The following is an 11,295-nucleotide window of genomic DNA, read 5'->3' as shown; positions in this document are numbered from 1 at the left end:
ATCTGCAAGTCATCCACATAAAGGGAGTACATGACTGGCCGGGGAATAACCTTTGCAAAGAATTTATCTTGATGGCAAAAAGGGTCACAGCCATATTATATCAGTATACTTACCACACTCCACCATTTCCTTTGGACCTGTGCTACTTTTGCCTTTTATGAAAATGTCACCCTCCTTTCAACAACCGTAGAAATCTTTATGTCATAGATCCCCATCAACAAGATCCAGACAGACTTCACAAAGCAGCTATTTATTCACTTAAAAACAGCATAGTTTCAGCACTGTGGATACCAATACCACTCCCAAGACTTAAAAAAAACAATAAACAAACACAATTTATCACAGTGTGCATGACAAACTATACTTTCAAAGCTCATGCTCTCTTCACTGCATTTAAAGTCGTGCCTACTTTCCTAATTATCCACTCCTCATCTGAGGCTTTCCCTCATTAACAGTATAACAGTACTACTGCTAATTGCTGGTGACTATCTTTACTGTGCGATCATTACAGCCTTCTGATGGACCATACATGCTTTGCACTGCACTGCACTTACAAACGCAATCCAACAACACCCTGCACTATGCACTAGAGCAACTGGTGGCATATGCAGGAATTTATTTCGAGAGGTACGGAATCCGTTTTCCCCAAATTGGAAAGAGAGGAGGGAGGAGGTTAACAAAAGAAAAGAAGGAACTCAGGAGAAAAATCATTAACAAGAAACTCAAACTCAAAATTCTTCAGGCACTGCACTGTGCATAAAAAATTATGAAAAAAATACCAAGAATCAACAAACTCAAGATTAATACATATTCCACTGAAACTTATATTGCTTACGTGGTTTGAAAGCGATAACCAGCATTGCAAGACAAATCCAACACGAGCACTGTTTATTTCCTTTCCATGGCTGCAGCCATTTTGGTACCATTCATGTTGATGCTGACAACAGCGGTGACGATGACAGCGACTACGGTCACTTATTGTCTTTGATGAGACGCCCAAGGCTACCACTTTCAGAGTAAACAAACTTTGGGAAATAAATGTAAAGTTAAATCTGGATGTAACTAAGTTGATAAAAGTTCGCAATTTTTCGTTACATGCACGTTTCGTGAATGAAGCAGAAACGAAACAAATATGATAGACATCAGTGAAAGTGAACTCGCCCTTCAAAAAAATTATTCCACAGTGAAAAACTGCGCAAGTTGCACCTACTGCTTTCACAACAGCTTAAGCACTATACTCGGTTATGGAGTTAATACACTTATAAACGACTCCAGTTACGACAAACAAACTGCGTGAGAAAAGGCAGACGATATCACGCATTCATATCAATCCCTTTCCAAACGTGCGCGCCCCTTGACATCCAGGTCCTTCGCTTAGGCAGAGTGATACCATACATGAGCTATTGCTGTTCTTTACTTCTTCCCAAGTATAGTAGGCGCTCCAATCTCATATGCAACACCCAGCATGGTTTCAGAAAAGGACGAAGCGTGATACCTTGCTCTCCGTCCTGCACCACGACCTGAGTAGCACCCTCGATAGCTCCAAAGAAGCCGATGTTCTTTCCCTGGATTTCTCCAGTGCATTCGACAGCATTAACCACAACCTCCTCATCACCAAGCTGCCAGGTTTTGGCATAACTGGGACGACCCTGCAATGGATAACAGCCTTCCTCACAAACCGCCGCCAGCAGGTCCACTACCGGGGTGCTACTGGTCAGTGGCACAATGTGAAAACGAGCGTGCCTCAGGGATCCGTGATTGGGCCACTCCTATTTAACCTGTACGTCAACAACCTTGCATCCGAACTTCAATCAAACATTCTAAGAGACGCTGACGACCACATACTTTACCGCACTATCCATACCACCAAAGACCGGCAGATCTTGCAGTCCGACCTCATCATGATTTCCAGATGGAATGATCGTAATGGCCCGTTCCTCAACCCACGCAAGTCACTATACCTTCGAATATCTCGCAAACGAACACCGGCGGACGTGTCCTACATGGCCAATGGCACACGCCTGCAGGAGGTCACCGAGACTGAGCTCCTTGGGGTCTGTTTTGATCGAAGCCTGTCTTTCAGACCTCACGTAGACTATGTCTGCAAAAGAGCTAACAGGCTAAGGGGGTTCATAACCCGAACGTCAAGGGCCATGTCACACCATGCCTTCTGTGCGCTGTTCACAGCCCTTGTACTTCCGGTCCTGGAATACTGTTCCACCGTCTGGAGCCCCCACCAGATTGACCTCCAAAAGCGGCTCGAGTCGGTTCAACGGAAAGCGTCGAAGACAGCGCTTTATATCAAGGACCGGGCAACCAAACTTCCCTACGAGAGGCGGCTGCAGACCCTGAGGTGGTCTCGACTTGACGGACGCAGACTATTCTCCAGGCGGGTACTCCTCTACAAGTTTCTGCACTGCAACTGTCCCATCCTGGAGGGTTACCTGCGGTGTTCAAGATGGGACCCACTGAGAATCGAGAAGTGCCTCGCACCCACCACCAGTGCCTCCTACTCCCTCTTCATCCAAGCCCCTGAGCTATGGAACTCCTTGCCAGTCGACGCTAGGAGGGCCCAAAGTGTCGGGGAATTCAAAGACTTGGTGCGGTACAGAGATATGTGACCAACAGCTCTGCACCTCCCCTCACCCGTATATACTACTGTATATATAACTATAACTCCCCTCATCTGTATATATGTTATTATAATCGTTTTCACATGTCCTACATATTAATATACAGCTGAGGAGGCAGCCAGCACTCTGGTGTACGGGCTCCTGCCTTTTGGCTGCCTCTGGCTCTCAGCTATATGGAAGTTATGCCAATATGCCAAAGAGGCGAGATAACTTACCCTGTATTCACAAACAAAACTTAGGTATCACTTTTGCCATATGCTGAAAGGGCGCCGTTTTGCGAATTTCATGCTCTTTCCCACGCTCAAAATTGTTGAGAGGGTGTTAGTTCGGATACTGCACCGGGCAGCCACATTCTCCTTTCTTGCAGGCTGACACGGCATTTAAAATTGTGATTTCAACTTGAACAGACAAAACTTTTTGTTTTCTGGCAACAGAACTCAGTGCCAATCGATACCACAGATAGCCATGAAGACGCGCCATTACACACTGATAGGCGGACTTAGGACCTCTAAACTTAATTCTCGAACCTACACTGAACTCACACAAAAGGCTCGGTCGGATACAGTGCAGGTGAAAAAAAAGTGAAGAGCAGTTACTTTTCCCAACTGCTGTGGTGACACTCTACACAACCAAAACCAGAAGTGGCTGCTACATTGCTGCATTAACCACGGGATAGCACTAGTGCTCCGTTCATCATCATCATCGTGACAAATTTCGTTTTGAGGAGAGAGTAGATGTTTTCGTAGCTGCTGGCTTCACACAGTAGTGCTGGAATTCGCTAAATTAGTGCATTTCTCCGGCCGATTTTTGAGTAAAAGTGATAAAAGCAAGGACTGATGAGCTTAGTGACTCCGTTATATCGAGGTTAACCCGTACACGACTTCTTCACATGCAGGGCGAAAAACATGGGCTTCAGTAAAGTTGGCAATGGGGAATAAAAAAACTTTGTTAAATACAGGAATCCCTTACACAGGTTCTTTACATCTATGTTTAACTGTACTCTACAGCACCTTTGGTTTGTTTCATTCATGTTCGGTTTTTCCTCGTAAATATTGCACAATGGCTGGTAGTGAGATCCGACACGAAAGCCACAAGATGCTGCTGTGTATAGCTTACAACATACGACACCCTGGATCGAAAATATAGGCGGGTGTCATGAGCAACCCCTTGAAAACCAGGTTTCGGTTTCAAAAAAAATGAACAAGATAGGAGAAGCCCGGACCCAAACAACAGGGGCCAGTCCTGAGAAGGGTCAATTGTGAACAGAAGATGTCAAGAGACAGGAGCCGAGGGAGTGCCCACCACAGAGCATGCAAAGGAAGATTGCGATGGTCGGAGACAAATGTGAGCTTTCTGGCAGAGAACTAATAGCTGACATTGCTTCTCGTACAGCCTCTAAGTTCACATATGGAACAAAAGCAACGATGGCAGATGCTGTCCACTGTGCCACTGGGTACGAGGAAAAGGCCCCGCCCTGTCTACCCAGACACAGTACACCCTGCACGCGCCAATATCCATGACATCCTGAAAGGCAATTCTGAAGGAATAATGGACATCCTCTCAATAGAATGGTCTGCGTAGTTGGACAGCTCACTGAGTGCTCTATTCTGGAGATAACAAGTAGAGGTGTTGAGGTGTGCACTGCAGTTGTGCTCACCAATGTGAGGCTGAAAATGTGGTGTCAAAGGACCAGAAGACAGGGCTACCTGTCGGGTGCTGCAAAGATGACCTCCATTACAATGAGGACAGCACACGTCTCATCACGCAAGTCACTGGACAGTCTATGGTGCGTTCTTTTACATCAGGAAGGCCCGTTCAGGCTGGGGAAACTGACACCACTGACAGGGAGGGAAGCTCTGCAACGAATGCCACATGCACGTGGAGATTAAAAACAAGCAACAGGGACCTAGCACCACACCCACGGAAGGCTGATGGAACAAAACCCACATAGATGCCAGAGCAGGCCTAATCGGCATCAAATGGAATTGGTTCGGCTTGTTGCGGAATTCCTAGAGAACAACCTGGCAAAGTAATGGCCCGCCCCTTAGGATGCACCTGCAACGGAAACACCGATGGCCAAAGGAGCCCACCACCACCCCCATCTTTTCAGCAGGCCACAGACACCCCCGTGGAGCCCCCAACCAAACAGAGCGGATACATTCTGGAAAGGGAGTGAGCAGCTCCTACTGACCTTCAGAAACACTGAGCACGGAAGTGTTACCGGCGACACTGCACAACGGAAACAGTAAACACTGGCTTGCTAAACATGCATGGAGCGAGGAAAGCATCAAAGTGGGAAGAGTTGTATGAAATTCTTGACCAGGAGGCCATTGAAATCCACTCTGTAGCTGAACTGTACCTACCCAGCTCTGAGGAGTCTGCAATACACAGCAATTGAAACTAGACCGGCTGTGAGAAGGAAGTTGATTGCAGAGGTGGAGGGGTGGGCGCGTTGTGGCGACACAGCAATGCATGGGCATGATAAGAAGGATCAGGCCGGGAACATCTATGCATCGCCGGAAATATCTTCAATATACTCACGATCGTTGGTGTTGTATACAGTACAACCCGCTGTTACGTTCCTCACCGTTGCATTTTCCTGGCTGTTACATTGTTTATCATCGGTCCTGGCATAGCTCCCATAGGATATAATGTATTGTGAACCCTGCTGTAACATCGCAACTGTGGGCCCGTTCCCGTATATGCATCGCAACCTGACACTTTGACACTGCTTGGGCACCGCCATTTTGGATTTTGATGAGTCTTGGCCCTCTTTGTTACTGAACTGGCTACAAGAAGCCGCAAGCAAGTTGCAGAGGCCATCACTAGATGGACTGTTGTGATCGTTCAAGAGCACCACCCAGTCGAAAAACACAACAGGAATTTCTGTCGCACAACAGAAATTTCTGTCGCACGACAGGGATTTCTGTCGCACGACAAGGATTTCTGTTAGGACTACAGGATGATCTGTCGTGCGACAGGAATTTCTGTAGTACAACTACAGAAAATCTGTCGTACGACAGGCATTTCTGTCGCGCGACAAGGATTTCTGTTGAGACTACAGGATGGTCTGTCGTGCGACAGGAATTTCTGTCGTACGACAGGCATTTCCGTCCCACAACTGGAATTTCTTTTGGGAATGCAGGATGGTCTGTTGTGAGACAGGAATCTCTGTAGTATGACCACAGAATGTCTGTCGTACGACAGAAATTCATGCAGTACAACACACATATCTATCATGCGACAGACATTGTGTAGTCCCACTACAAAAACCTTTGTAGTCGAACTACAAAATGTCTGTCGCATGAGACATTTCTGTTGTACTACAGAAATTTCTGTTGTGCAACACCCTGTACGCAATACACAAATTACCTGTTGCACCACAAACTGTCCTTCAGCCGCTACATCTAGCATTCCGTAATTACTATTATTATCTGCCGTGCGACAGACCATTTTGTAGTCCCTGCATATTTTTATTGTGTGAAAGATAATTTTAATAGATTCATTGCAAAAGTGTCACATGACAGACCGTTCAGTATTGCAACAAAACGCCGAGCTGGAAAACAGCAACGCGGGGACCGCATTTTCCAGAATTAGGAGAGCGATGGAATACGCGGGAGACAACGGAAAGCACTGGAAAACGCCGCACTGAACGACAGCAACGCGGGGAGGTTGCTGGAGAGCATCGAATAACACGGGGACATTGCCGTTGGGGACAGGGCTTCAGCCAGGACGAACGGGATAGCATGAACAGAATAGTACGGGAAAGTGTGGTGCCGCTGCTTGGCTGGACTTGGGAATGCCGCGCGGGGGTGGACTGGTTGTATTCGAGCGCCGCAATTGACGCAGACACTGCGAAACTTGGTGTTTGCGGCCCGTGCGGTGCCGCAAATTCCCATTTTTTTAGCGTGCGCTCCACGGAAACAATGGTGCGTGCAAGTGACGGTCATCTCGTTCAATTGCATTGCAAGCGTCTGTTGTAATGAACGTTTGTTGCATTGCTGCCAGTAGCATTGTGGCCGTGTTAAAAAAAAAACCGTCGCTACAAATTTCCAATTAACAACGCAACTTAGCACAAATCACTCTAATGTTGGAACATCTAAGCGTAGCCCCATAACCAAAAAAATGGATACATAAAGAACTTCGCAAATTCCTCGGCTTCTTTGAGTGAATTGCAATTGCATATATTGTACTGTGGACAATCTTTGATAAAACAATGAGGCAATAAGGGTAGCCCGTCGGCAAAACGGACGCATAAAGGACAATCAAGACGTGCTTTTTGAAGACGTGGTGTAATAATTGCAGTGCACATTCTGACATGTATTTCGGGGTGTCCTTGAGAGCACCATTGTTTCAATCTGCGTGCGGTTTTATTTTTTTAGCGAGCAATTTGTTTATTTTAACGCGAACCATGTGAACAATCAAGCCTAAATAGTTAAAATAAGATTTTAAAACCAGCTAACTAGTTGCCGCTACATGTGTGAAAAAAAAAAAAAAGAAACGGCGCCAGTGAACCGGTTGCATTACCAAGATGTGTTAAAAATAAATATAGAAAGAAAGAAAACGCAGGCCTTCGCTCTAGCCCGGCCCTTCGGAAGAAGTTCGGGGAAGCATCGTCACCCCTGAAGGCATGTCGCGCGACAGCACTCGCGGTGTGGGGAGACCACAATACGAAGAAATGGGAAGGGTACGGAGGGGTCGCGTTAACAAGTTCTCGTGAACGGCCGGTTCCCTCCTTACCCTTCTTTTGTTCCCTCCTACTTATCGTCTTTCCGTCAAAATTTGGCGGTGGCTGCGTGGCCGAGTGGCTCGTTCACATTTAACATCGGCGCTTTGCCTAGCTGAAGTTACGCGTAACTTTTTGAAAAAACGTGCATCTTATGTCTCCGCGAAGTATCAGCAGCAGCATTTGAAGCTTCGGAAGCTGTGGTAAAAGCAAGATTAGTGGTCCGGATTTCAAGCATCTCGAAGTGAGGACTCCTATTCGCCGCGAGCTCGACATGTAGGTGGCGACAGCGTCGCGCTGCTAGTGTGGATGCTCCGCTGAGCGGTCCGTAAGAATGCACACTGTGGGCGCGCTTCGTGCTTTTTTCTCGCCGTATGTGCGTACGAAAGGTGCAAACAAGAGTGGTATGCTGTAGTTCGGTTCCTCAACGTTCAATGTATAGCGGCAGTCAGTTTTCATTACTACGCCAAAAAAAGCGACGGCTCATCGGGAATCTCAGAATGGCCGTAATTGTGACAATGAACTTGTACGCTGTGGCTCGTAGCAAGCTCGATCTTTCCAGACTATGGCTTTGAACCTTCAATAAAAGCATAAATAGAAACAAATCAGGAAGCCTCGATCTCTGAAAGTCAGTTTACAACGGCAATCTCAATCGCTTTCACTGGTAGCATGACGCATTCTTGCATTTGTGGGGTGCCCTGAAATGGTAACACTACTTAACTGCCCCAAAATTCTTTCTAAGAGCCTACGATATTTTTGTGTGTTCAAAGGGCAACATAAAATTACTGAATTTTGATCAGCGCAGAGATATAAATGTAACCGCTCTAACGGGTCTTTTAAATTAAATTTTAGCGACTCTGAGGGAAGGTTTGATGAATAACGGTTTCAGATCATTTATTTACGGCTTTCGTCGCAAGTGAACTTGCGACTTGAATTGTCAACGCACGCAGTACAGTCAACATCTCATGTTTAGCTAGGTTTTCGCAAAGTGACAAGCAGGTTTACAGTGTGCAAACCAAGCTTCTGGGACCTCACAGTGAGCACAAATTTTCTGTTACGGCTGCTGTGCTGACCATTTCCGTTCCTTTTAAAATCTAACAGGTGCCTGCAACAGCGAGATGTGTTTGCATTCTTGCGTATAAGGTCGCTTACGAACCCTAAAGATGGCAATAAATGAAGTTGCGCTGTTGCAGATGTAGTAAAACATTTCCTTTCTATTTCTCGTTGCGAATCAGCGCAACGGATTCCCGGTAACTACTTTGTTTTGTAAACTGAATATCGCCTTTGTCTTGGTATTTAATTCTTGAGGATTGGTTAAAAAATGAAAATCTGTGCGTTTCTTTTTTTTTTTTCGGGAAGAGAAGGGGGGATTCCTGCCAACGTTGCAAGAGCAGAGAGAAGAGAACGCATGTAACGCGAAAAGCCAAACTATGGTTATCAGTATTACTTACAATCGAAACTACACTAGGCGTTGTGTTCTGTAGCGGTGAAAAAGCAGCACTTTAACACGTATTTTCAAAATTAATTAACCCCCCCTTTGGTCCGAGATTGTCCAGGAATTGCGGCTCGCCTTTTTCAAAAATGTATTGAAAGCAAGCATTGCGGGAAAAAATTAAAAAAAAAACAGCGAGTCATGGCACACACCCCTCACACATGTGGGCAACAACATGCATTATATTACGCGTTTTCTCCTCTTTCTTTAAAATTAGGTCCACCTTAAGAGGTTAAGACGTGACCATATAAGCATTTGGTTATGCTGAGTGAGACACGTTTCTGGACAACGTGATTCATGCCGGATTTGAAAATGATATATATGAAAATGACACGTACACGAGATGCCACATGACAGACGCAAACTCACAACTGCTTACTTTTACCGAAAAATCCCCCCTAAATACTCTTGCGCATCCATAGAAAATATTTTAAATAATACGTAAAATTACCAACTCGATGCAGTTGAATGAATGTTTATTCCTCCTCCTCAGTGTAAACAACGACTGTCCAAAAATGGTATTTATTTTAGAAATATACGGGAAGGACACGATCACACAGGCGCTTGCTGGTGTAAAATACGTGTCCAGTAATGTATGGGCGATAGCGCACGGGTCATGTGCAGTGTAAATGTTTTTGTTTGTTTCTTATTTCTATAAGGACACAGCGCAGTTTTACAAGGGTGTGGAATTTGCACGCGTATGCACAGGTCTTGTTGCTTCTTACCCGTTTCGCGTACTAAACTTTTATCCTTTAAATAATCACTACGCCACCTTCAAAAAGCACCCTTGGACATTCCCGAAACGGCAGACGACTGCACTCAACAATCGGAAAAGTGCAAGGTGTGGAAGCAATGTTCACACTCAAGCGAAGATGACCACGGCGAAGATGTTTCGTGGAATTAAACCAGCGCATTAACCCTCAACGGCCGCTGACTATTGCGTTTCTAGAGGAAATGCGCAAGCAGAAGTAACTATGTCATTGCTTACTGCCAAACGAGCACACATATTGGTTGTTTTGTCGTGTGCAGCACGCGTCTTGCACCGCACGCTACGTGAAAAAGCAGACGACGCGAGAGCGCCATCCACACTAGGAGCGGTTCGTCCCGCCGCCGCCAGGGGCCGACTCTGTTCGCGCTCGGGGCGAATAGCGACGACTAACCGTGGTGCTTGGGATTATTGGCACATTGATGCGAGTGAATACGACGAATTTCGCAGGCAGTGTGATTTCGCATACGTGCGATGTGCTTCGACAATCGACTGAACTTGCAATGACCCCTGCGTGACTTCGGCAGGTATCGTGCGTGCATACTCTTCGAGATAGTGCAGCACCACAGAGACGTGCGCTTTTCGCGACAGGATACACTGCCACGTTTTGCTGTGCGAATGCATTGTCAACGGATCAAGGTTCACCAAGGCAAGCATTCCAGCTAAAGATTGACTTTCCATTTTAATTCTCTCACGTTGTCCCGCGTTTTGCTGTTTAAATAAATCAGGTTCAAGAAATATTTGTTTGCTTGTGTTTTAATGGTCCTAACTGATATAATGAACGAATTTTCGAACGGGTATTGTCCATGCTCGTTTAATAGTTTTTTTCTATCCGGGAGAATAAATTTGCTTTCATGAACAGATTGAGCGTCATTGACGGAACGCGATGATGGGACGCGATTTGGCCGTGCTTCAGAAGCACGGCCAAATCAGCTGAAAAGTGCCCAAATGAGTCTAGCTAAATTTTGTAGCGCTACTTAGGTGTCCCTGAAGGAAGGACGTCTGTATTTCTTGTTAACAGCTACGCGGGTTTGTAATTACACGGCTATTAAAGAAAAAAGGCCTAGCGTGAGCATCGGCCACGCTATTCGCTGGAGACCGCGTGGTCTCCGGCGTGTTCTAGCGTTGCGTTCCAGCGGCTGCCGGATCCACGAGTTTCCGCGTGTGCACGAGTTTCCGCGACAGCACATGCATCAGGCATGTGGAATCTGCGTAACATCAAACTTTTGTATTGCATGCATGAATGTACCACTTGTTGCATTGCTTACATTGCCTTTTGGTACAGCTTTCTGAAATCAGTTATTCACTAAAAACAATTTTAAGCTTGTTCCAGAAAGGCAAGAATTCCCCCAAATGCTTGTTTGTTGGTAATATTTTTATTGAAATTGCTATGCATATCCTGCATACTTCAGGTACTTAATAGAAAAAAACATCACGGGAAGTAAATTTCTTATGCAAAACAAGTTGAAATTCGAGACATGACAGGATTTACTACGAAAACAGACATTACAGGATTTACTACAGACTGCAGAACAGGATTTACTACAGACTACAGAACATAATTTACTACAGACTACATGACAGGATTTACGACAAACTACAAGACAGGATTTACTACAGACTACAGGACAGGATTTACTACAGACTACAGGACAGGATTTACTACAGACTACAGGAC

Source organism: Haemaphysalis longicornis, unplaced genomic scaffold (assembly GCF_048455015.1).
Source record: "Haemaphysalis longicornis isolate Haplotype H1 unplaced genomic scaffold, Haemaphysalis longicornis Haplotype H1 scaffold_8, whole genome shotgun sequence".
Classification (NCBI taxonomy): Eukaryota; Metazoa; Arthropoda; class Arachnida; order Ixodida; family Ixodidae; genus Haemaphysalis; species Haemaphysalis longicornis.
The sequence above is the reverse complement of the archived record's forward strand: the minus strand, read 5'-3'. Positions refer to the sequence as shown.